The 27,316-nt window shown below is 38.2% G+C and overlaps 1 protein-coding gene across 5 annotated transcripts in view; it reads left to right on the forward strand.

Annotated features, from left to right (window-relative positions):
• Positions 1-27,316, forward strand: part of erbin (erbb2 interacting protein) — a 130,159-nt gene that overhangs the window by 21,084 nt on the left and 81,759 nt on the right. For 2 of the 5 annotated variants that reach the window (XM_088629299.1, XM_088629300.1), the window contains exon 3: positions 23,581-23,655. The exons of the other annotated variants lie outside the window; for them this stretch is intronic. The gene's annotated coding sequence lies outside the window, so the exon portion shown is untranslated. The remainder of the gene's footprint in view (positions 1-23,580; positions 23,656-27,316) is intronic. 5 annotated transcript variants of the gene reach the window in all.

The following is a 27,316-nucleotide window of genomic DNA, read 5'->3' on the forward strand; positions in this document are numbered from 1 at the left end:
ATGAGGCGATCTCGCGGTACTTTCGCAGCGCAATACAAGATTTGGAACCGTGATCAAAAGTCGTTCAGGTATCGTGTAATTAGTCACCTCCTGTGATTCCTAGTCATATAATTTGACACCCTCTACGACAGAAAAGGTAGCGAGATTCAGCAACTGCAGTAAATTTGACATGCTCTCCGACTAGAAGTCGTGATGAGTCATGTAGTGTGACAGGCTTTAGCCTTCCTTAAGTGTTTCTGTCAAACAATGGTATAAGGAAGATCTTATCTTTGATTGTCTTATTCCCTGTCATGCTCTTTAGTCTGATTGTTGCTTTGAAAATCTTCTGTACATTTTGTCAATTATACTGAGGCTAAATAATTGAACGAGCTTCCTAAATCAGGCACATGCCCAAACTATTACATATATATAGTAGTTGGGGGTCGCTTTGTTAAGATGTAGGCTACCGTACTTAGATATCCGTTTGAAGCAAATACAGTAATCCATTGCCACCGTGAAAGGTGTATTCATGAAAACCTTCACATCAAGTACATCCGCACTTGGTAAACTTGATACTTTATGGGGGGAAAATAGGGTTACGGGACCTGAAGTCATGAATGAATCTATGAAAGCCCTTTAAACATTCTTTTCACCCCCCAATATATTAACACAAAAACATCAGATTAAAGTGAAATGCAGTAGATCACCACAACAAAACAACACTATCAGTGCCACTAAATATCGGTATCCTGCAGTGTGATGCTGAAAAAACACTTTCGGCTTCATCAGAGTTGAAGACCTGACCAAGTAAAAAACGTTTTTCATCAATCGGCTTCTTCACTTCTGCTAAAATTGAAAAATGGGATGCTTCCTCCTCACCTGCTGGTACTGCCTGCTCTGCTAAGTTCACGTCATGTAGACTGTAACAGTTTTAAAGTCACCAAACCACCCTTTGCTGGGAAGAAACTTGTAACTTCTCTAAGCTTTATTACATATTATATAGGTCACAGACATTTTTTCAATATTCCGGTCATTTGCATGCATGAAACTTTAGAAGACTATGTATCATTGGCAATACTCTCTCCTGTAGCAGCCTCATTATTCTTTATTGTCTGAATCTTGGATTCAACATCAAATCCATCAACAGCACTATTCCTTTGACCTTTTCACAACTCATCAAGAACTTTTTTTTATCCTCTGAAGACATCCCTGAACTTGCATGCTTAGCAACAAGCTTCTTCACTATTTCTTTTATGCTTAGGTGCCATTTTAGTTGCTTATTGAAGTCTTGTGTATATCATTTTTGAGAAATACCATAGCTGTTTTAATTACTATCTCTTGGTTGTATAGTTTGATATCACTGCACAATTTAATACTGTACACTATACAAACACTTGTGAGAGGCAACGAGAGGATGTCTATAAATGCACGTCAATTTCTGTATATTTTTGTTTAATGGGTCGCAGTAGACGAGTGGGTCATTCATTGACACTCAAAATCCTTTTTGGTAAATTCATGGTTGGCAGGGGATTCACTGTACAGCGTTTTTACCTCTTTTAGAGCAATCATACACATGACCTTTGTCTGTCCAATTAGAAGCATGTCTGATGTAGAAGTAATTGTAGGATTTCATCGTGTAATGTACAGGATGAGCTTTCTCCCCTTTTACCAAAATGGGCCACAAACTGTCTTTAACACTACTGTTAGCTCTGGGGCAAAATACTGCTCTGGCACTTGGCACAGTATAAGGGCTGTGTGTTTGGTTACTGGAACTATAGTAACAAGAAGGCACTTTCCATCTTCCTGGCAGTATCCAACCATGCAACAAAGAGCAAGACATAAAGAATCACTGTTTGACATAAATCTCTCGGCTCCTTGCTAAACAAATGGATCAGTGCAGAAAAGTATTTACTGGAAAGTCTCAGTAACTGATCGATTTGAACTTATGATTTTCTGTTACTAACCTGTCTGGAAAATGTATAGCATTTGCCCCCTATGACTAGCGAGATGCATTTTATGCCTTGTTTTTTGTTGAAGCCCTCCTGTGCAAAGACCTTGGCAATATATGAATGCGATGGTCCTTTGTAAATGGATAAAAAAAAAATGAAGGGGTTCTTTTCATAGAAATATTGGACAGTTCTGGTAAAGAGCTGAATTATAATGGCAGTAACACCCAAAAAATTTGGAAGGTTTTTAATGCATCTTTAGGCATTGATGTTTGGATTTCCACATTTGATTGAGTCATTTTGGTTTAATTCAATCAGTTTTTCTGGCACACACTGTCTTTGGTCAGAAAACGGAAAGAGAAATGACCTGGAAAACCAAAAGCGTGGCACTGAAGAGTGAGCTACCCACTAGGAAAATGCCAGTGAGAGCATCATTCCCCTGCAGGTTATGGGGAAGCTTAAAAGCATTTGCTGGATCTTGTCAAGCTGTAAAAAGCACAGACTGTCGTAGACAGGGCTGTTTTTTTAGTTTTATTGAGAATGAACAGGAAATTGAATTATTTTATTAATGTGTAAGAAACCTCCCTTCACCACTGTCCCATAAAAGTGACATTGTTCTGGAGATATTATAGGCCTATTGTATGCCATAGTGAGAGTTTGAATCAATTGCAGCATAAAGCTAACTGAGTAGAGTATATCCCCTTTTTACACTGTTCTTTTTATTTTGGCCATTTTGTCCGGTGGAACCACGACCGAAGGCTTCCAGTGAAGAGCTGTGCAGTTGACGTAGTGGCTGGCAGATCTGGGAATGAGGACACCACATTAGTGACTGCTCAGTAATTATCAATAAAACGGAGACTGCTGAATACATAGTTCTGTCCAAACGCTTTGACAGTAAGGGGTCAGATAACTGATGTTAACGCCACACGTCATTTAAAAAAAGGAGAGAGGCCCATTGATGCACTAAAATGTTTTCCTGCTGGCATGTGTTGTCAGTGAAAGTAAGTGGGAATAGGCACTGGATTAAAGCGGTTGTGGTTCAGGGCAGCAAACACATCACAACTGGTCTCAGTCAGGTCTAAAGGGTTAGGTGTGGATTTGCCCAGGGTTGCTAGGTGCAGGGTTAAAGGTCATTTCCTTCAGGTAATACAGCTTCAGAATGAAGGCAATAAGAAAACAAATAAGGCCAGTTGCACTATAACTTGGTTAAGTACCAGAAACAATTTTAGTTGATGACTTGCATAAGACTAGATGGGCAAAAGTTTTTTATTGAAAAATACTGTATTTCTTTCAAGAATTGGTAATTGGTACTACTTTTATGTAACTCAGCAGTTTGGTCCACCAATAATTGTACTTATGTAAGGCTTCTATATTCATGGATATGTCCACTATAATATTAACCTATGCCATCAGAACGGTATTTTTTAAAAGCTTTCAAAGGTAAAAACAGTTTTGCTATTAACCAGAAATGTTCAGAATTGTACCATTAGTGAAGTATCTTGGTTTTTTTGGTCATTGTGAAGAGACCCTTGAGATAAACACATTTACAGGTAGGCTGTTGGTTATATGGAGCACGTGTAGTGTATACTTCATCCTTTCATAGAGAGAGTCTTTATTGTCCCTGAGGAGACAATTTGTTTTACAGCAGCAGTGTTGGTGTACACATGGATGGGGAAAAAAATCACAACAACAATATACGTACATATTTGCATAGCAAACAACAATAAAAATACATTTAAGAAACACAATGGTTTTGGTTTGACTGTTTGTCACAGTTTCCCAGGTGATTCTATTTTTTTGCAGTGCATGTGACAGGAGGCAAGTACTTGGGTTTTAATTTTGAGTTTAGGTAGTGTGGCAGCAGGTTTCTATAATTCATTTTGATTTAATTATATTAAGCTTGACTCTGTGGCATGGAATTAGATAAAAAATAAAACATACGTTTTCACATTAATCTTAAATCACAAATATAAATTGCTAGACTGTAAAGAAGAACACATTTTGACTTTGCTATCCTAGCGCTTTTAGAGGGCATTGCAATGGTAACAAATTCACATTTACCACTAAATTAAGCTTGCCACGAACAGTTTACAGGCTCGTAGTGTCTATGGCCAATGTTAGAAGCAATACAAGCTGTACATTTGAGATGTGTGCTCTGGACTAGGTAGCAGGTGCTGTGTTGTAGGATTCTGTCCCATTTCTCTCATACATCCTGGAAAGCCTGCTAATTGGTCCCTGAGCCCTGGATGCCACATATCATTCCAGCTCGCCCAGCCAACCCTGGGGATGAAGCTAAAGTCTGATGAGTGGGGCATCCATAGTATAGGTATTGTGCTCCTCTCAGATTAATGCCGGCATCACACTACATGACTCGTCACGACTTCTAGTCGGAGAGCATGTCAAATTTAACGACTGCAGTTGCTGAATTTCGCTGCCTTTTCTGTCCTAGAGGGTGTCAAATTATACGACTAGGAATCGCAGGGGGTGACTAATTACACGATTCCCGCACGACTTTTCATCACGGTTCCAAATCTCGTATTGAACTATGTAAAGCTGAATTCTCAGAAATTCACAGTCAGTCCAAGACATGGGGCTACATATTGACACCCCAAACAAGAATGTTTAAAGGATGTTTGAAAATATTTTTAAATATTTTGTTATGAACTCTTTTCAAATCCAAATGGGCCTTTGTAAAAGTATTTCTGTCTCTAGTGTGTAAAAGTGTATGGTGTCAACTGCAAAGGTCCAAATTGTATAGAATGAAACTCCTGTGTGGTGGCTGAAATGAGCAGAACATTCTTGATTCTCTGAGCCTTTTTCATTAACGCGAGAAGAGGCTGCTGTGCGGTTTGTGTGAAATCTCAGGGGTGTTTACCGGAGTCTTGGACTTTGTGGAAATCCACTGGTGGTTTAATTGGAATTGCCATGACCTGTTACATACAGTGTAACATACTCAGTGAAAACACTCTTCATTGAATTGATTTCAGAACGCGGTCTAAACTAAAAAAGTGAGGCTCGTTATAGGCTAATTATGGAATTAGCAAAGTCTGTCCCACTTGAAAACAATCTTGCATTGCTTTACTTTGCATACATCAATTCCATAATTGAGATCTTGTTAAGCTTGGTTAATGAGGCTGCATTAAAGTCCAAACTGAATAACACCAAATCTTGTGCTCTGTCTATTAAGATGGTCACACTGCCATCATAGAATCAAGATACTAAAAAACTCTTGATTGCAGTTAAATGTTTTATAGACACGTTGATGTAGTAGATGTTGGTAATTGATTTTAGGAATAACTTCAGCACCACTCCAAGCTACTGTAATTAAAGGTCTGACTGTAGAAATTGTCAAGTACTACAAGTACTTAATACAAGTCATAGACAAAAATGTGAGTAGGGACAAATGCTGTGACACCATTTATAAAAAAGGACAACAGAGACTCCTTTTCTCTAAAGAAAATAAGCTATTTCAAGGTAGAACCATCCTAACACTTTCCTACAAGTCTTTTGTTGGAAGTATCTTAACATACTCTCTCACTTGCTCGTTTGGTAACATCAGTACCATTGATTATAATAGGCTGGGAAAATTAGTCAAAGTAGCAAATTAATTGGGGCAAATCAAATCGCCTGACGTGTCCTCTACAAACAGAGGATAGCAAAGAAAGCAAAATGTGTTATGGATTGTCTCTCTCACACCGTCCACGAGATCACACTTCTCCCATCTGGGAGATGCCGCTGTAATACTAATATTAATGTGTAATACTAATAGACTCAGGACATTTTTCATCCCCACTGCAGTATCTCTTTCAAAAAATGTACTATCGCTATCGTCTTCCTTATCTTGCTGTAACTGTTGCGCTGACTTCTTGATTGGTAAAATTTTGTCTGTCATTGCGTTGTTATGTTGGGAGTGTGCTGTAAAACGAATTTCCCCAATGGGACAATAAAGCTTGATCAGAATCGAATATCACTCTATGATGCCATAAAGAACGCATAACTATTGCAGTTCCGCTGTGCCTTGGCTCCTGGTTCTGTCCTGCAGCATTATTCTGGAAATAAAAAAAGGTCAAAATTGAATAAATTTCCAAAAAAAGGGAAAGAGAAAAAAAAACTCTTACCTTTCATTTCAAATGTTAAACTGATGGTTTTCTTTTTAATGCCGCCTCAGGAAATTTCAACATTTCAACTCTAAGGGTATTATAAACAGCTGTATTACTTCACTGATCCTACCCACTTGATTTTACCTGTTTTATAATTAGAATTCCAAATGATGGTCACGGTAACTCTAAAGTCTGGCCTAGATGTGTACTTAAGCGAATGAAGCTTTTAGTGCTTTTACAGCCTGAGAGCTCTTCATTCCCCAGAACAGCAGCTGTTGTGGACAGGGAGCCGTTACCCTATTGCTAGGTATTAATTTATCTGTCAGATAGATGCCTTCCATTTAATTCTGGGCAAAGAACACTTGCAGCAACTTACAATATAAACAGAGTAACGTCATTTTAACATTACTTTTAATATAAGAACATGAGACACGTTGCTGTCAGTCAAAAACTGATTTGATTAAATTCACTGAAGTCGTATTGCTTCTTTTCCAAGTGTACTGTAAGGATTTTATTTAACCCTAGCAGATGGTTCGATTTATGCTCGGTATCTGAAGCGAGTTTGCTTGACTCAGCTGGGGAGGACAGAATAATAGTGAGATGTCATATTCTAAAAGTTATTTTTTAAAGAGTAACTGCTCATATGCTAGAATGCTACAAAAATCAAAGGTTTCCTTGAAAGAGTTGATGGATACTTCTTTTCCATCTTGCATAGTTTCTTTTCTTTTGGCCGCGCTCCGCTGACGATGGAATGTTTTTATCCCTCCATCTTTTGTTCAGCTTGGCAGTCGGTTTTCCCCAAAGTTAAGCAGGAGCACTTTTGTTTTTGGCAAAGCTTTGAACAAGGGGCTAGATTCGTTTGTTTGGTTTATGTTTTGCTTTTGTGCGTGAACTTCGGTTTTGTTTTCTCTTCAAAGCATTATCTGATGCGCACATCTTCTTTTTAAGCCGGGGAAATTAATAACATTCTTCTGCCGAAGTTGGCAGCAGAAAATGCAAGCGGGTTATAACCTTCTCCCCACGCGTTAGCTTTACAATGAGGCCTACAGTCATCCCATTGTGATGCCAAAGCCCACATAGACTTGTGCAGCAGAGCTAAATGGCGTTTCCAACTTAGGAATTGTGGGAGGACTGCTGGGAGAGCACTTTTAATCGTAACTGTGGGATGAAATGAGAGGTCAGAATGTAAAATCCCAGTGCCTCAACTCATCTGCATGCTTCAGGGTCTGGGTTACTATTTTAAAGGGAAAGGTCACTTGATTCACGTGAGTGGGCATAGATTAGGAACATGCCTGCAACTTGCAAAGCTTCAAGTAAGAAGGGTATGAATTTAAGTTCTTATATTACAAAAGAAAATATTGGTCTGGTTTTACATACCATATTCATACCATATTTTTTACATACCATAAAATATTGGTCTAATTGATACATAATGAAAATGCAGGGTTTGCAACAATAGTTTGTTGGGCTCCTACACAGTGTTATTTATTGAAATAGTGATCAGTATATCATAGAGGTATCGTTCCTTGCAATACCAAAATACCAAGTAATGTGATTAAAAGATAACACCTGTTGCCCAGTGTTTGGTGTTAGATTTGTCAAAATTGCCAAAATGGTTTGATGAAGAATCTGTAGAAATGTGACAAAAAGGAATTGTGTTATTAAAAAGAATAGCAAAAGATATGGTCATACCCATGTATGTAATAAAGATTGCCTTGTTGCTATTGTGATAGAATTGCCTTAAGAATAAATTTACAGTAGATTAGTCCAGAGATGGTGTCTCCAGTCCTAGTCCTGGACAGCCCCAATCCAGTATGTTTTAAAGGGCATTCTAAATAATTCAGATCTAAAACTGGGAACATTTACAGATGTTCCTGTACTTGATTCCTAATTCATTTTTTGAGCCTTCAGAAATTGGTGACTTCATCCTAACCTATAAAGCTCACAGATTAGAGTGGTTGGGTGTTTTATTCACTGATGAAGGCTTTTTTTTCTACAAAGACCTGACAGATGACATGTATAGAACTTCAGGTGAATGTTATGCTGAGCATTGTGATGTTTAATAAACACAATAACTTAAGTGGTGTTATTAATCGATAGTATTGCTTGTCGCCCAGTGATACATTGAGCGACTACATTGAGACCTTGAAGTGACACACTGAAGTCCTTGAGCCAACAGTTTTTCTTTTTCTACAAGCCAGTTGACTATTAAGTGACTATTTTCCAGCAGGATGATGCGAGACCATTCAGTGCTAGGGTTACGGTGACACAGCTTCAGGAAAATCCCATCAGGGTCTTGCCATGGTCAGCCTTTTCTCTTGACATAAATCCAGTAGTTGGAGTAAGTAGCTGTGTCAGCATGCTTGGGCTGCAGAGGAACAAGTAAAGGATTATTCCATGCTGAAAAGAGAAGAATAGTAACACAACGTTTTGGTTGTGGAGCCTACTTCAGGTGTGAACTCGCATCTCGGCCTTTCTCGACAGCCTTATGAGGGCACTGGTTGAAGGGCTTCCTTCATATATCAAGGACACCAACCATGCTCTCCCAACCTTTTCATGATTTCTCACACGTGGAAAAGGCTCTGTAGTCGAAGCATTGTGTTTTTTTTCTTCTCTTATCAGCCTGGAAAAAAACATGTGCCATCAAAAAGGTAATAACCATGACTGGCCAGCAATCACCAGCTGGCTGCAGCTGTAGAGAGAAATAGGTGGATTATCTCAGAGCAGTCAGTCTACAGAACTGGCCAGATCTTGACATCAACACTGTTGGGATTGTGTCAGGGATCCTCAAGGTTGGATTCTAAGTAACTTTGTCAAGTTTCATACTGAAAATCTATTCTTCAATCTATATTTTTGAATAATCTATTGATTCTTCAATCTATATTTTTGTACATTGTTGTACATTTTTTCTGTTATAATTTGTTTCATTCCTGCGTATGAAATAAATACAAGGGTTAAATCCATTAAACCTGGTTTCTTTTCTGCATCAGTATACATACAGTAAATGGAAAATGTCACCTTTAAAGGCTTTGCTGTAATGTAAGAAAAAATGTACTGCCGAGCCAAAAAATATTTTTTTTTATGGTACCAAATCTTTAAATGTATTTTGCATCAAATATTGTATAGTGCAATTAAGTTTATATAAGTTACTGCCTGTACATGACAAAAGTGACAGCTAAACATCAAATAAACAACCAAGTTAAAAGCAGAATTTAAATCTTGTAGTGCAAAGACATTTGATAAATTGCTCTGCATTTGCTGGCTGTGAATTAAACTGTAAAAATCAATAGGTGCCTCATGATGAAAAAAATTCTGAAGCTGCTGATGGTTTGGTTTCATTGTATTTTCCATTGCATAGCTACAGTATACACCTTTGGATATAAATTATACACTCAGGGTGATTTGAGTACAGATTTTACAGCAAAAGAAGGATATTCTACTGTCATAGGTTTGGCGATTTTGTTTTACAGAGTGCAAGAGCTAGAATGATTTGAAATCTTGTCTCTGGAGTTCTCCCAGATAATAACTTATAGTTTTAGATAAACAGCCTTCAACATTTGAGCTAAAAGTTCTGTCTGATAAATGTATACTATAAAACGCAAGAAATGTGTTAACATATTTTGGTAATAATAGTTACCTAAATGCTTAATTTCACACAATTTCTTCAGCTAAAAGGCCATTTTCAAGAAATTGAACTTAATTTAAAGACTTGATTTTTAGTCAGCTCATAGGCAAAAGATATCGGAAATGTTAAATGTTTTGCCGCTTGAAATATTTTTTTTGAGATTCAGTGCTTTATTAAAGATGATTGGGGATGTTAGATATCAGCTTATTGTGTTCTTTTGGGTAATAATAAAAGTTTCATGTCCAAGTACTTCTGAACTTGCATTGTGCTGTTTCTTGAGGCTGCTGTAATGTAAAGAAATGCTGAACCAGTGTTTATTAGTCAGATAAAATAGGCTTTTAGATGTTTTACTAAAAGTTTTTTTTGTGGCATTCAAATACTGCCCGTGTCCTCTGACCTGAAGAAAGGACAGAGGATATTTAAGTTCTTTTACTTCCATTCCTAGTGTGAAATCTGATTGCCTACCATTTCTTTTTTTCCAGTCACATTTCAGGGTGAAAAGGGTCTCCTAGTGGATTTTCTTCTGTGTTGAGCATTTTAAAAAAGGATACCTAAATGTTTTGTAGTCTAGTGGCTAGTAAAGCACCCCTTTAAACCTGATCTTCTAGGGGATGTGTCTGTCTTGTTAGTTTTTTTCATCTCTGTATACCACTTCCTAGACTTGTTTTGCATGCATTCAGTTTTTTTCTAAATACTGTAAGTTGACACGTCCTTCATAATGATTCTAAAAATGGACTGTTACTTGTTATCAGGGTGATAGTTCCAGACAATGGTAGGTGACTGTGGAAGTGTCTCTTAGAGTGTCGATACAATGGGTAATGCTTCGCTAGTGTTAACATTTCATAGAGCTTCAGACCCTTTGGCGTTTGCTTAGTTGTCCTGGGCGGGAGACACACCGATCAAAAGAATCTACTGGTTTACCTTAATTAAGTGCTGGGTACATGTTTAAGTGTCAATCAACAGTCCAGAAAAACACAATATAAGAAGATGGAGAAGACGGGAGAACAGTGAATATCAAGCATGTTACAGGCGAGAGGTCCTTGTCCAGTTCACCCATAAAGACCAGATTGAAGCAAACCTTGCTTAGAGAGCTTGCTATTCTGTGCTTTTTTAGGGAACGCTGATTTCCTGAGTGAAGAAGCCCTCAGTTAAAAACAGCCAATTTGGGTTAGTGTGTACATTTTTGGAATAGGGAGGTAGGTTCCAGTTCATGTTTACAGCGATTTAACCACAGGTTCTATTCTATTGAGTTTATTTAGTTTACTCTAATTCTGGCCTTTGTGAATACTTGGTAACATTGGGGTTTTCTGGGTGGTTAGGATATTAGGCCTCTGTAAACTTGTGCATAGGGTAACTTGTGTGTTGTCTGTTTATATTGTGTGTTGTTTAGTCATATCGTTGTTAATAAATATTTGTTTAACCTAGTGTGCCTGAATTAGTGCTCTTTTCACCAAAGCTTTGCCTGAGAACAAAGAATGCACGTTCCTCTAATCATACCACATGGTTATTTTCTTGGCAGAAAGCTTTACAACTTTCTGATTATTTTACTTGATTTATCCGCTTGGTCGATTTCCCGATTTCTCCACTTCTCCATAACCCCCCCCCCCAACTTGTAATAATATTTTATATAATTTTTTTGTTGAAAAGATCAAGTAGTTCATAATGTGTTAACCATTGATTAAGAACTGATGATAAAATTCAGTGCACTAAAAGTGCAAGCCTGTATGTGTGAAGGAACTGTGAAATTCCAGTTAATGTTATTCACTAAGGATCATTCCAACATTTGTAACAGTAGAATGTTTTTAACAAATTAACGTGCTGCGAAAGGATACATACAACAACATTAGTGGAGTATATTGTCAATTACACCTCATAGTTTACAAATAATGGAGCTCTCCCTCTATGTTGGCTGAAATACCTTGCTATTTTCTTCCTCTGATTAAATTGGTGAGTGTGGAACTGTTTTCATGATTAAAGTAGATCATCTTGGGCAGTGATACCCTGGTAAAAGAAAAGGATTAAAGTTATCTTTTATCAGGGTGCTGCTTTCAAGGGGGTAAGTTAAAATCTGCATTAGGTATGGTGAATTACATTGCATTACATTGTGTTGCATTCAAAAACTGGTTTGTGGTTAAATAAAGTCTTAATGTAGAACAGTGTCATTAAGCACAAAAGAGAAGATAATATTTCAAATTATTTGGATGATGCCTTTGTCAGGTGGCACAGTGTTGCAGTGGTTAGCATTGCTGCTTCGCAGAGTTTGAGCCTGGGTTCAATTCCTGGGGTGCTATCTGTGTGGAGTTTGCATAGGTTTTCTCTGGGTGTTTCTGCTACTTCCCACAGACCAAATACATTCTGATAGCTCCATGGGCTTCTGGGAAAATTGGCCCTGACGTGAGTTTGTATCAATCAGTGTGCACTGCGATGAACTGGCGTCTAGTCCAAGGTGAGCCCTGCATTGTGTGTGTTGGTTGCTGGGATAGGATCCCTCATGACCCTGAAGTGGATAAGTGCTTAGAAAATGGCTGGGTGATGCTTTTAACCATTTATACAGCTGGGGATTTTATAGGAGCAGAGTTGAGTATGTTGCTCAAGGTTACAACAAGCAGGGCTTTTTCAGTTCTCTCACTTCCAGTCTAGATCTCCCCCGCCTCCCCCCCAACTTATACATTTCCTGATGTGAAAGTTCTCTTAGACCCACTGCAGCGCTAGACAATGCTGGGAAATGGCTCTGTCTCTTTTTGGTAGAAAGGACAAGGTGACATGTCTGCTGTTATCATGTAGATCCTGGCTCCATCCGTGCTTGTGCCGCTCACCTTGAACACGTTATTCGGGGTATTAAAAATTTAAAATAGGCAGGAGGCAAGGGGATGCCAGCTGTTCTGAGGAGAAGCACAGGGCTGTGCTTTTAACAGTGGGCAGCTAGCTGCATTTGGATTACATTTGCATAAAGAGACAAACAGATATCTGAAAGTTTGTGATCTTGTGTATTTAGCCAGCCTCAAAATAGTGACTCTGTGAATGTGATTTTTATTCAGTTGTGCACCATTAAATGTCTTTCAACAATAACAGCACCACTGTCAAATTGGAACATTTTCCAGCGATTCATCTGGTTTTCTGGTTTTCATGACACTTGTATTTTTTAAGTGTTTATGATTATCTCTCATTCTGCTGGAAACAACAGAGCTGTTGTGTCCTCTTGTCATTCTCATTATCAGTCTAGTGGCCAAGGTCTTTGAAAATATGGAAAGACAGAGTTTACAAGCTAACCTTGTTTTTTTTAAAGTGAGCACAAAATGAAACTATGGTTTAGGGCTCATTTCTGACATGTTGTGGACTCCTCGTGATCATGCTGTTGGCACTTTTTAATACCTGTTTTTTAAACAATTTCTTTGTTGCTTGATATGTTTTTATAGCTTGCCATTAAAGACATATGGTATTCAGCACAGATCTAATTTGTGGCCATTTGAACTCATCTAAAAAATCCTATCTTAAAACTTAAAGTTTATAGATCCACTAATCCTGCCAGTTTCTGTGATTTTTTTTTAAAAGCTTTAAGGTTTATTCTGTTTCATGGCCTTCCTTTCATTACAGTATCTTTATGAGGCGTTACTTGGGAGAAGGGAGGGGTGAGATGTGGACTTACGGTTAGTCAAGATTCAAGTAAATTGTCAGGCTGAGTTTTTGGCAAGTTTTGACCACGTTTTTCATTGTTTCCTTTCAAAGAAACAACATGTATCTACAGAACCCATGTATTCCCAGTAATTAAATATCTCGCTTCAGTTAAACAGCTAACTTAGATTCAGACAGTGTCTTGCTGCTAAGGTTTTACTTAAGGAAATCTAAATATTTTCACCCTGTGCTTCAACAGGGAAAAGACTGAATTTGTGATGTTTGTAGCTTAAACATATGCTCTCAGTCTGGGATTCTGTCAATGAATATTTAAGTTTTGAACTGCTGTTTTACAGGCTTTTTATCTGAAGAGCATTGTTTGTTTTTCATTGTGGTAACCAGCAGGACACATGAAAACTTCTTCCTGCTGAAATTGTTGGAATAACCATGTGACTGTTTATTAACACAAATGCTTTTGGTGTAATTTGATTTGCAGCCTTAGTTGAAAGCTCCCACAGACACCCACTGACCTGCTCTGCTTGCGAGTTGCTAGGTTACAGTTTCCACGTATGTTTTTGTGGTCCCACGTGCTATGCATTAACTCTCAGTGTTTTCTCTCAATATTTCTTTAAGCATCTGTGTTGTAATGATGTGTATAGTCAAAATTGCAGGATTGATTTTGTTTTTAGAAACTGAGTAGATTGAGAGTTTTTGCTGTGTCTTATATGAATCTAGAGCTTTAAGCAAGATGTCAAGACAGATTAAATCACTTCTTTCATGGATGTCTATATAAGGTCCATTCTCGGAAAACTGACAATTTTTATGCTGAAGAGTTTAAATTGGGTTAGCTTTAAGCACTTTGTTGTAGAATGCAATTTAGTTTTGTTTTAAGCTTTTGCAAGTACTTTTGTTTGTGTAGACATTTTTCAGTTCAGGACCTGTTTTTGCAAATGTGAGTGTATTAACTCCATTTTTAAGTTCATAGTTGTCAATTCAGTTGTTTGAAGGGGGAAGTTTCAAGAAGGAAAATGAGGAAATGTCTTGTTGAATTATGAGAACATTTCTCACTGTGTCAGTATCTAGAATTGAATCAGTTCTAAGCACTGTGGCACCTTGAGCAGCAGGTTCACAGCTCATGGAATCGGTCTTTTTAATCTTAGTTGCCTTCAGGGGTGAATCTGTCAACTTGTGCTTTTCTCTTCTGTGCACATGATACTGTTAAGACTGTACACTGTACCAGTAAGGAACTCCTGCCCAAAACTATGTTCTTTGTAATGCTTCCTGAATCCTGCCCAGCGCTACAAACATACACAAGTTATTCTAGTCTTTGAAGAAGCGAAGCTGTTTTTCAGATTCTCTTTATTTCTTGCATTGTGTTGTATGTGGCCTCCAGATAACCCTGATTATATTCTTTTCTAATTAAGGGTCAGAAAACATTATTTTCATATTCACAGATGAGTGTAAAACACATCTTCCTCAAATATCTTGTTTTAATTGTCCTAGTAGCTGTAAGGCAGTGCTGTTGATCTGTTTGCAGAGAATGAGGCTGTGGGTTCATATGAAGTTGAAGCCTGTCAGTCTTCATTTATGTGAAAACCTATTCATGTACCGGGGAGTACACAGTGAGCTTGGTTAGTTTGTTTTAGGCTCTGAAGCGGGCTGCCAAAGTATGTGCTGGTGTTAAAATTCCCACCTGAAGCACCTGTTCTGCATGGAGACCTGGCTGGATGTGTGCATCACAATAACGTGGTTTCTTCATTCAGTAGTATTAGGTTATAGCAACAATTCAGCCGCTAACATCAGGAAGAATTCTTCTTTTACCAACCTTGTTCTATATAGACTACAGGTGCTGTCATATAGATAAACAGGGATGTGCCATTTTTCACGACCTTGGATGAATAAAGTTCTCCACTTTGTTCACATACTTGAAATATGTGGCTGTCTTTGTGCTGGATTCTTCTGCTGTGGTTTAGAATTCATTCTCACGTACAGTAGTTAACATTATAAGTCTGTAGTCATGCTTAGCACAACCGACGTGAAATATTTCCTCCTCCTGTTGTACTATTACCTTCTGGATTGTGGCCTTTTCCGGAATTGTACTGATATTCTTGGGGACTGTCCCTCTCAGGGTGAAAACCCTCTGTGCTTCCTAGTTTAATGATACCTCCAGTACCACAGACTCAGAAGTCACTGGTCTTGTACTTCAAGCACATCTTGCAAAATAGGTTAAAAGCATGTTGAATTAAGTAGGGAACTCTGAACTTGCACTTAAAAACAATTTAAAAGTACCTGAACTGTGAGAATTTACGTTAATTGCTATATTGGCAAGACTGTTGGCAAGACTTTTCTTCTTGCTGTTTTAAATATGAAGTGTTGTAAATGTTGAATAGGAATGGTGGCTTCAACTAGATTCTCTAAGGCATGATGTAGACTGCAGTTCAAAGAGAAGGGTTTTTAATGCTGAAAGCAGATGTGTGTTTGGCTGTCTCTCTATGCATAAGCGCATATATATATATGTCGATCCCTTTAAGTCTAGTGCCATTTTAAAATACAGTTCTGTGTTATGTATTTTGTGTGAAATCGGTTCACAGTGTTAAATTTGCATATATTGCAATCAGCGTTAATGTATATAGAAGGCTGTACTTGGCAGTCTTAAGTGAACTCTGCTCTGTGGTGCATCTATTGAATGAGGGCGTGTGACTGTGATTGCACACTGCAAAAATTTAAGAGCCACAAGGTGAGCAGAGTTTGAATGTGGAAGGTGATGAGTTTAATGATTGTGAAAAGGTACGACAATTTCTGGATGAAAAAGTATACAGCTTTTGGATATTGATTTGATGCTTTTGGTGTCATTTTGTGATTAAGGGGTCTTTTGCACAAGCACTAAATCAGCACGTCAGTAAGGGAGTTTTTGGGGCACGGAGGTGTCGAAGTGATGTAACCTGCGGTATATTTATTCCAGCAGGCCCTGAAGCTGTTTGTGCTATGTCTGCCTTGCTTGCCAGCCTTGAGTCCTGTTGAACATCTGTGGGCCGAGATGGGGTGATATGTTAACTCTAGGGCTCAGAAACCAGTGAACAGGCACGGGCTTTTTGAGGTCCTGCAGAACCGATCCCTTCCATGTCATTCTGGCTCTTATACGTTTTCTGGCTCCCAGTTAAGGGCAGTTTTGAAAAGATGATGGTTGTCCATAGTACCTGCCTCTGGCACTGGTGCTGTCTTTTGCAGATGAATTGTGACAGAGTGCTTACATCTGCCATTCATCTAACTTCATTCATTAGATTATATTGCCCAAGTGTGATGTTCCCAATGTTGAAACACATTGCTTTCACTCATCCCTCTCAGCAAGTTGGCATATTTCACTACCCTTCATTTCTACATGTTTCTAATATTTGCTCAGGAACATGTACTGTAGCTTTGTTTTCCAAGAGATCAGTTTCAGCTTCCAGAAACTGATTTTTCCAAATGCTGAATTCACCCTTTCAATTCTTAGTCTTGTATCATCTCACCATGTGTTTTCTGGGTTAACAAAGTTGTTCAATGTTTCTAATTTCTTCCATTACTATTTGTGCCTGTCTCTCCATCTTCCATGAGCATTACATTGAACCTCAGACCCATCTCCTCCATTATATTATAAGCAGAATTTAAAAATTCAGTCTTCATGCAGCTGGAAATGAACAGCTGGATCCTTTATACAACAGTACTACTTTATTCGTGCCATTAGGAGCCCCAATACATTTTGCCAAGATCTATGACACATTAAAGTTTGTCCAAAGCAATTTGATCCAACTGTACTATTTGTTTTTCACATCTGAATCTCAAGTTTGGGTTTTATAAAGTGTACTCTCCAAAGGATTGCATAGGTTACTAGTGGTGTTAAGGATTTCCTGTGTGTGGTTTTAATGAACACATTTTTTAGATTATTGAATGGTTGCACAATCCTCTTTTGCAGATTTGAATCTGTATATTTGAGGAGAGAGACTTGCTGGATAGATTTTAGATTGTTAGAGGCTAAGTGTGAAGACTATCTTTCTATTCTCAGATGAGTGTCTGCACCAGTCAGTGGCTTAGACCATACAGAAGTAGCTGTTTCACATCCATTTAAACTGAATGACTCTGACATCATCAGTTTGCTTTGTCCTAAAACTTTCCAGACAGCTTCAATCTCGCAAGAATTGCTTGTGGCCTTGGACTCCCAAGAACCACACTATGGACTATGTTTCTGATTCAGACGGGAGATTGGGACTAAATTAGTCCCTTCATATTTAGGTCTAGTTAAACATTGTAGAATTGGATCCGATCTGCTGTGTGAAGGATTTCAATCTATATTCACTCTTTGGAGCGAGGCAGGCATCTGTCGGAATGACTGGAAGACCGATATAACCGTTGTCAAAAGGAGCAATTCTGTCATGTGTGGAAATCTTTGTATAGGTTCTAATGCTTAAGCAGTGATCACTTCTAAAAAAATATCCATGGTATCACTAGACAGTGACTGCACTCGGATTATATTCCCCCACCCATCCCCCGAAAAATGCAGAGAATTATAGAAAGCTGCACTTTGCTTTTGTTCTCTGGAAAATTTGTCATGACAAATTAAAAAGTAATTTGAAACTTTTGATGAACTGCACCGTGACTCCATGCAACCCTTACAACTTCCTCTGTACTAGGGTAACCAGGGGCACATTTTTGTGGGGTTTGTTTACTCTTCAACACAGACTTTTGTTTCCAAAACATGCTCTTTGTATTTTCAGTAAATTTAGAGTGGCATCAATCCAGTTCAGCAAAGGCTTTGCCACTGTGCACATGACTTATTCATACTGTCCATCTAATTCAATATAAAATTATTTTCCATGTGTTAAGCGTCTCTCTCCTTATATAAGTAACTATACTGAGATAGTGCACATAATAGTGCATTTATTAAAGTATATTTGGAAAAGTGCTTTTTAAATTATATCCACCCATGACGCATCATGTTATTAATGGGTTTTAATGGTGATGGTTGCATTCGTGTAGTTTCTTTCATCCTAAAGGATTGCAAAGTGTTTCACATGTAAGCACAGCAGCCATTATATTCCAGCATTCCTACTACAGAGCAAAACAGATCGTGGTGACGTGGTTAATTCATGGCTTGAATGGGGGGGCCCAACACCCCTAGTTTTATGAACTGTGCCACAGGATATTTAATGATCAGGTAGTCACAAGCTCAATGTAATGTTTTATTTGAAATATAGCATCTTTTGCATCAGGGTTCCTGTCAACATGTCGAGCAATTGCTAAGAATGTTCCCATCCAGGGATCAAGCTTGCCACCTACTGGTCCACCAACACCACTTACAGCACCAATCTTGTTTTCCCAGGAGTAGTGTTTCACTGCTTTCCAGGCCCGGGCCTTGCTTAGTTCCACATGAGATCAGGTTACAGGGCACCTGATAAGTGGCTCAATGAAAAGAAGACAGTTCTTAAGAGCTGTATGCGCTCTACGACAAAATTATTTCCTTTCATTCTCTTTTATATCAAACCGAGAAACAATCCAAAAGGGGACACACAACTTTGTTGGACAGTGATTGGCTGGAGTAGGGATTTTCTCCTTTTGTCTTTTAAAACTTGACCCGGTGTTGCTGTACCATTCTACCTACCTGTGAAGCGAATGCTGAACAGCTGCTTGTACACAGCTACAGCGAAAAAGAAGAGGAAACAAGAACTTTTGAAAAAACTTTATACTGTATTCCGTACATCAGAATTTAAACAGACAAAACATCTTTAGTGCCAGTGAGATAGTTCCTTCTTAATACAATACAATTGCTGTTATATCCTCCATCATTGAATGTGAAGCAGTTGGAGAATGGATTTGTGGGCAATGCTAGAGTGGATACAGTAATACAGGTTGAAAGACTGACTGTAGCAGTCTTCCCTCATGTTCACTGTAGTAACAGAGTCTTTTAGAGTTTTGTCAGCTTCACTCACAACGCCCCATACGCCAAAACACAAGATGAATAACAGTAGTCCCCATCAGGCTCATTAAAATGTGTTGTCTAGTGTTCTCGCGCATTCTGTACTTTCTCCCCATAAAAAAGGTGCAGTTGTGAAATAGTTTTACAGAGCTAATGCAGTTTTTTTTTCTTTGTTCACACAGAGGTTTTCAGTTACCACTTCCCCCAGTTGTCCAATTTCAATTCAGAACTGTAACTGGCTAAAGAAAAGACAATTCTATTTCAAATCTTATTTTTATCCAGATACCTTGGTATACGTTTTTTTTTTGCTTAATGTGGTTTGAGCAGTGCTGCTTTTTAAATGCATTACTGCATCTGAAATGTCCCCCCAGCTCTGTGTTTCTGTCTTTTGCTTTTTGCTTAGCAAACTTTAGACATTTGTTCAACTCATTCATAATTATCTGCTCAAGAACCATGGCAGTTCTTGAACTTGACGGACCTAGTTAGCGTTCATGCGTGTTTGAACCCATTGAGCTATGGCAATCCTTCCCGACTAGTGAGTTCTCACTGAGAGTCACATGGGAATGGACAATTATTTTTTTGTTTTAAAAAATGTCCTTGGCTTTGCCTCACCAACTAAAGCCTGTGAATTGCAGTTACTCTCATGCCGACTTTGGTACCATTATTAAGGCTATTACAGTATCAAGATTTAAGGTATCAAAGGACTACATAGACATGATATCAAAATGTCAAGTCATTTTAAAATGTTGTTTTGGGTATTGTATAAGAACTTGTTCATTGCCTTTAAGGAACTGTTGCAACAGTATTCTTAGTATTATAGGTGTTCGATATTCTACTGAATTCTTAGAAGGAGGAAGAGTTCTGTCACTATTGGAGTTGCGTAAGAGAATTCAAGGCTTTTAGGCACTTTTTTTGTCAGGTATTTAAATAGTAGTGTATACCTGTATGTCTTTAGTAAAGTAAAAACTCTCTCTCTGTGACCCAAAGTCATAGGTCTTTTTTCCGTCTCTGCAGGTGTAATACCTTATCTTCATCATTTTGAAAATAAACACAGGTGTTTGAACTGTTGGGAATGCTGATTTGAGCTGTTTTTCCTGTTTGTTCCCAGATTTGTACTTTGATAAAACCTGCCTCTGCAATCTCGAGTAATTAACATGCAGCCTAGTTGCCTCAAGGACTGTTTGAAAAATACAGGAATATGTGTGTGCTTTCTGCAGGGAGCAGGGAAAGTAGCACAGGATCGGGTGCCCGAGGAGTGCACAGCAGTGGGCAGTGCATTATTTACAATGTGTGTATTTTAAAAATGTATGTTTTATTGCTCCTGTGTGGCGAAACCTTCTGTATGAGTGGGTAAAAGAACTGGCAGTCACGAATATTACTACTTGGAATGGCAATATGAAAAATGGACCCATCCTGTGTGAAGCACAGGATTGGGTGCTATCTGAGCAAAAACAACAGAGGCAAAAATAGTAATGCTTTGTAATTTGTCTATAAAGTAAGTGTTTAGCAGATCTTCTACAGATTACCAATTTGCTGTCAATTGATTTGGAAAGAAGTGTTAATAAAAGCATTTGTAGACTTTCTGTATTGATGGGGTTTCAATGAATTGCACAGTGGATCTATAGGTCTTTATTGATGGTCCACTGATATAGTAAACATATTTATACAACTTTGTAAGGTTTAGACCTTTGTTTTTCTAATTTAATTTTCTTGTTATTTTAGTAAAAACATCATTTTCCCACTGGAAGTGTATGAAACTTTTTGCAGTTCATTACATTTTAATGTTATAGCAATCTGAAAGCATGATCATTGGGAGACAAAGTACGTTTGTTACACGAGTCCTGTGAAAGTTTGATTCCACGTCTGGTTCTCATTGCACTGTGTGCACTATCCTTAATACAACTTCACTTTTAAAGCATTGAAGGCTGCATACAGGTTGTTGATTCTCAGACAGCATGCTTTAGAGATTGCTTTTGCATTTATGAGCAAAGCACTGCAATACGTAGGATCTAGGTTGCTGTGAGTAGAAAAGTGAAAATAAACTTGCGCAACGATGGGTGGAGACCGCCAAAACTGATGTCTCATATGAAAAGGACTGATTTTCCAAACGGCATTGTAAACAGTCAGACGGAGCTGAGGCCTGAAGACGTCAATATGTGAAGACACTTCTGTTTGCAGTACCGTGTTAAACCTTTTTAATGTGTACTTTAATTCCCCTTGCTGACCATCCTCATTTTTGTTTAAATTCGTGTCATCTGTGTACATGCGCTCTCCAAGTAAAGTAAGGGGAAGTTTATGTGGTGGTGCCGTTTGAAAACTGTGAGTACAGGGTGTTCAGTGTAATCTGATTTAATGAAAGTTCCTGCCCTTTTCAGTTGGGCGCTGTACTGAATTTGACGTTCAGAGCATCTTGAGATTGTAACTGATGGAGAGTTAATTTAACCATGATCATTGGTAAATTAATTTCTCCAATAATGTGCATGGATGTCTCCTCTAATCACCTACTGCTGAAAAAAGCAGGATGTAAAGTCATCGAGAAGATACCTTGGTATTGACTCAGCCTTGTACCTTAAATTCTCCCAAAAGCAAAAAAAAATATTCCAATTTTTGACAGAAATGACACCATGCTGACACTGTGTTCTTTCTGTTAAATAACATCTGACACCCGACATGTTGTTTTATGTTTTAGTATTTTCATTTGCATGCCCTGGTCAGAAATTGTTTGACTAGTTGTGACCAAATCTGATTAACCAATTTGTACTCATTTCCTGGAGCTAATTGAAGCCAGTTAGCAAATTGAAGCGTTGTGTACTACGGCAAGAATGCATGTCGGAGCAGAGCTGAAGCAGACGATTCTCACTGTTGCATTTTATGACATGACAGGGAGAGGCTGTGCTGAAGGTCTTGTAGGTGCAGTATGCTGTTATCTTGTACTTGTGGCAGGTACTCTTTAATCCTTGGGTGTGAGTCATCCTCGTCACCTTTTACCAGGGAATGTACCAGCTATGGTCTTGGTTACATAAGAAGATCAAAACAATCAAAGTTCACGTGACATTCTGGGAATATTAATAGCACAATGGTTTTAGACAGTAGTTGTATCACAATTTTAATTATGTTACTGTGTTGGCATTTTTGTTAATGGCAATATGGGGCCTGTTTCTACAACAAGGACCTTTTCTTCCTCAAAAGAGAAAAGGCTAATATTTCTGTGTTTTTCAGTGTGGTTATTTCTACAGTATTTTAAGTTCACGTTGAAATAGATTGGAGAGAGATTTAAAGCGTGTGCAGTTTTATTAACATTATTAATCTTTAAAAGGGGTAAAAGTAGAATTATGTAGGTATTATCATAAAGGAAAGAGGAAATCTACTTAAAAAGATAAAATCTATGCCTCTTGAAATTTACTCAGTTTGTGCATAGCACCCGCTAAGTAAAGTTTTTTTGGGTTGTCATCTGACCACAGAACCAGTAAGAATGTAGTGTTCAAACCTCTGTTTGAAGTCCTTGCAAATGTGGCAAAACTGGGCAGTTGCGGCTTTAAAAGCTCCACAAGTATAGGAAAAATTCAATTCTGTGACCTCCTTAAGTAATAGTTTTTTATTACTTCGCAAAGCTATTAACTGAAAAAACACCAGACTCAAAGGTTCTCTCAGCTTGAACAGTGTTCAGCACTATCTGCTTATTAAAAACAGTGTTTCTCAAATGTGGATTCTGCTCTTATCCTTGATCAGGATTTACATATTGTTTATTCTTGGTATTGTATTGCAGAAGCATAAACAAGTGAATGATTTTGGACGAAAGGAGACCATTGTAGGTGCCTGCTTGGGTTTTGCCTGCTAGCAGTGTTTACTGCACTAGCTCATGCTAGGCTGACATTTGGCATGTTTCCAAGAAATACACACAGTATCTGTAACAGCTGTAAAAAAAAGTTTTGAGAACCGGCTTCCTTTGTTTTGCCCCTTGTAACTGCATGCAAATCGAGCTGATGTTTGTGAAAGGTGGGGTTTATGTCGCTGTTTCTTCTCAGGTAGCGCTGCAAAAGAGAAAGGGACCTGCTGTATTTAAACAAGTTGATGTCGAGGTTTGAAACTTCATGACTGGAGTTCTCACTGGGAGGGTTTGAAGGACATGTAATTGATGTAATGAAGATTTGGTCTTGTATCATCTGCCCCCTTTATAATTGTCATACCAGAATGCTGTTGTGGACAACAGTTCTTTTTGGGAGACATAATACAGTCCTTTGCAATATTTGAAAAAGGGTATTTTCGATACAGATACGAAGCTATTTCTTTGTCCCTGTTCAGGAACTTTCAGCATATAATCATTTGTTTCAAAATCTTGATTATTTCCTTTTGCATTTTTTTTGTCAGGCCGTCGTGTGGGACCGCAAAGCTTGCTCTTGTCAGATTCGGTGCCAGTGAGCCCCAGCAGAACGTCCTCTACAGGTTCGTCTATCCTGACCTCAACACCTCCTGCATTTTAAATCAGAACTGCAGCAGTATTCCTTTCTAACTCATTTTCCAAGTGAAATAGTAGCCGCACAGCAGACCGTATTTAACAGTTGTAAACTAACTTAATTGCTTAACTCCCAAATATTGTAAGTTAGTGCTAACCATGTTATTGGTTAAGACTGTAAAAAGGTTGTGAGTGTACCCGAAGTAATGTTTAATAGTGCCACCTTTAGTATTGCCCATTTTCTTTAGTTTTTCAAGAAAACTTCATTATAAGGTTCTATATATATATATGAGTTTCCCAGAAAAAATAAGGACTCTGAAGGACATTGAAAAAGTCCTGAACTACAGTCTGTATTCCCAAGCGTATTGACTGTTTTTTTACGACAAAAGTTGTCTAGTGACAAGGTTGGCTAATAAGAACCAGTACATCAGAAATGAATTAAATTCTAGGTTGGACGCAAGAAGAGTATTGTTGCTGACAAGGCCTGAAATAAATCCTAATCATGTTTCCCACGGTGTGTCATGTTGCCATGTAGGAGAATTTGGGGTGGGGGAAAACCAAAGTACTACAGAGGAAGTTAGCTGTGCTCTCACAGATGGCATTTATACTGTGGGGAATTTATGGCCTAGCCCAGCCCAGTGCAGTGTTGACACTACACAGAATGGCCAACCTGTTACCTCATTCTCCCCACTGTTTCTGCGGAGGGCTGAAACTGCTGCTGACTGTACAACATATTACTCCAGAACACAGGTAGGGAGGAGTAGGTTTAAGGGTGACTAGTGCTGTTTATATTGTCTTTTGACATTCTACACTTTAAAAGGGTAATTATGCTTATTTTGGTTGAGTTCCCCCTCCTTTAAATCAGGAGCTTTTAAACCCTGCAGTCTGGAGAACTCCAGATTGTTCAGATTTTACAGGCCATAGTTACATCACCAATTTAGAAAGACTTGGGCACAATGAAACTGATCATCAAGTATGAAATTTTAGAATCAGATGACTTATCAGACTAACTTGATTGGACATCTCCTAGACTTTTTTTTAACTTTTGAGTTTCTGCATAGTTTAGACCTTAGACAAGCTGGCCTGACAACACTTATACAGTCCTGCTGAAGAAGAGAAACAGCAAGGAGATCGTAATTCAGTTTTTGTTATCAACAATCAGCACTCCACATTCCTCTGTTCAATGTCAATGCTGCCTGTATCTCATCATGCCTTGGATGTACAGAATAAGGAAATAAGTTTTGGAACTGTGCCCATATTAAAACTACATAAGTTTGGAATTTGTTAGGTTTAGTGGATTGTCTGTGGAATACAGTCTTTCTTTAGGCTTTTATAAAGTTTATCTAGCTGTGTCTCTCAGAAAACTGCTGTTTCCCCCCTTGCTTTTGTTTGTGATTGTGGCTACATTAAAGTGATCTGAAATTCAATGCAGGGATGCAATTTATACTTTGGTTTAATCTCATATTTAATTTACATCTTTCTTGCAGTTGTGTTAAACTGGGAACGTATTTGCAGCCTGGAAATTTTAACATTCCTTGATTGCTTTCGAAAAACCACAAAGGTTCTTAAGAATCTTGACTAGGCAAGGCACATATCTCTGTCATAACTCAGATACCGCTTTCTGGATCTTCCCTATTCTTACCATTTCTGAGTTTTAGAAGTTCAAGTAGGTAGCTGCATCAGCATGCATAGGCTGCAAAGGAACAAGTAAAGGTTTATTCCATGCTGAAAAGAAAAGAGACACAATGTTTCGGCTGTGGAGCGTTCTTCAGGGGAGGCTGAAGAAGGCTCCAGAGCCGAAACATTGTGTCTGTTTTCTTCTTTTTTTTCAGTATGGAAAAACCTTTTCTTGTTCTGTTTCTGAGTAGTTTTCCTGCAGTGGGAAGATTTGGAGATCATTGTTGTCACCAGTGGGCAGAACCTGCTGTATCGGACAGGAAATATTCAGAACTGTCCCTTTCTTCAAGAATGACTTTCCTTTTTTTACTTGTTACTTCCTTTTCACAGCTTTGAAAGGGTATTGGATTGCACTTGGCCAAATAATTTTTTTTCTTGTACAGAAAATGTAAATTCCACATTCTGGGCACCATTATTTTGTAAGGCAGGTTGTGCTGTCCTATTGAACAGCAGAGTATCTGCAGTTCTCCATACTTCTGAATATTTTGTTGCACTTTTCTGCAATACCATGCAAGCTGCTCGCTGTGAGGAAATCACTTCTCTCTCTGAACTGCTGCTTAGCAGTACTGTGCTGTTTGTGTGCCTCACAGGAAACCACTCTGTGTTGTCATGGCGGATTTGAAATTTGCCCATCGTCACTGTTGTGTCAGCACTGTCTGGAAGTACAGCTTGCCACCTGAAAACAGTACCTAAAATGTATCTTGGCTTTATGACTCAGTAGGTGTAGGGCTGGCTGTGGTGTCCCAGTCTGGCTGGTGGTTAACATTTACTGGTTATGTAAACTGGAGTTGTTCATTTAGTCTTTTTAGTGCCCTTGTTAGAATAAACTGAGACTTGATTATTTAGTATGAGATTTATATAATTCCCAGGTTTTGATCTCTGAAGTGGTCATTCTCCCTCTATTCCAATATATAATGGCCTTTTCATGGGAATTAGGTACATGGTGTCTTTTAAGTACTAGAGTGACTGCAGTAAAAGACATTGTCATGCCACTAGTGAAAAACGAGACATTTATTTTTGCTTAATACCCTCCATTTACTTTTTTTCTAATTTGTTTCTGCTTATTTTGTTAATGGGTAATTGTGCAGTTTGGAAAACAACTGGTCTGCGAATAAAGCTAATTGAAGCTCTCTAGATATTATTGATGCTTCTATGATTTAAGCAGCTGTTTAGCAGTCTGAGGATTCTGATTATCTCCAAACAAAGGAGGCTTTCAAGATAGACATCTACTGCAGAAGATGCCAGAGACAAACTGCACTGATTCATTTAAGAGGCTCAATATCTCCATCAATGAAGAATTTGTCAGCTGAAGAGTTCACACATTTAATATGTGTTTTTGTCAGATCACAATCATTTTCTGTTTAGTTACTAGAATGAACCTATGTAAAACAATGTATACATTCTTACATTGAAGGTCTAGTGAAGGTGTTTTACTGCTGTGAACACTGATTTATGTTAGCTTTGGACTGTACAGTTTACTAATGATCCGTTTCACACAGGGATGCATCTGATTTTCAGAGGGATTATTTTACCCCTCTGAAAAAAACAAATTGCATAAAGCCATGTTTCCAATGTCTGGAGATACCCAAAAATCTAAAAGCATGTTCTTATGCCACCTGAAAATTTGGTATAAACTAGTAATTGTGTATTTTGCTGAAAAAAAAAACATTGTGGCTATCAACATCGGGTAAAAAAAAGTTCTCCAGTTGTTTTATTACAAAATTGGTTGTTTGATTTGTATCTACATCTTGTATTTGTAGCTGGGTAAAAGTGTTGAAAGTGGGCAATTGTAATTTGTGGGATAACTAGCAGGCAGTTCTAAGAGATGCAGCTTCTGAATTAAATCATGCTGCTGTTCTTTGCTGTTTGTGCTTTTCAACTAGCTACTGGTTTACACTTGACACCTTAAAATAATTTTCCCAATATCAGTAACTTCATCAGCTTGAATTGAGAGACATAAGCAAGTGTGGTACA

The sequence above is a fragment of the Lepisosteus platostomus genome, chromosome 4 (genome assembly GCF_059453375.1).
Source record: "Lepisosteus platostomus isolate fLepPlt1 chromosome 4, fLepPlt1.hap1, whole genome shotgun sequence".
Classification (NCBI taxonomy): Eukaryota; Metazoa; Chordata; class Actinopteri; order Semionotiformes; family Lepisosteidae; genus Lepisosteus; species Lepisosteus platostomus.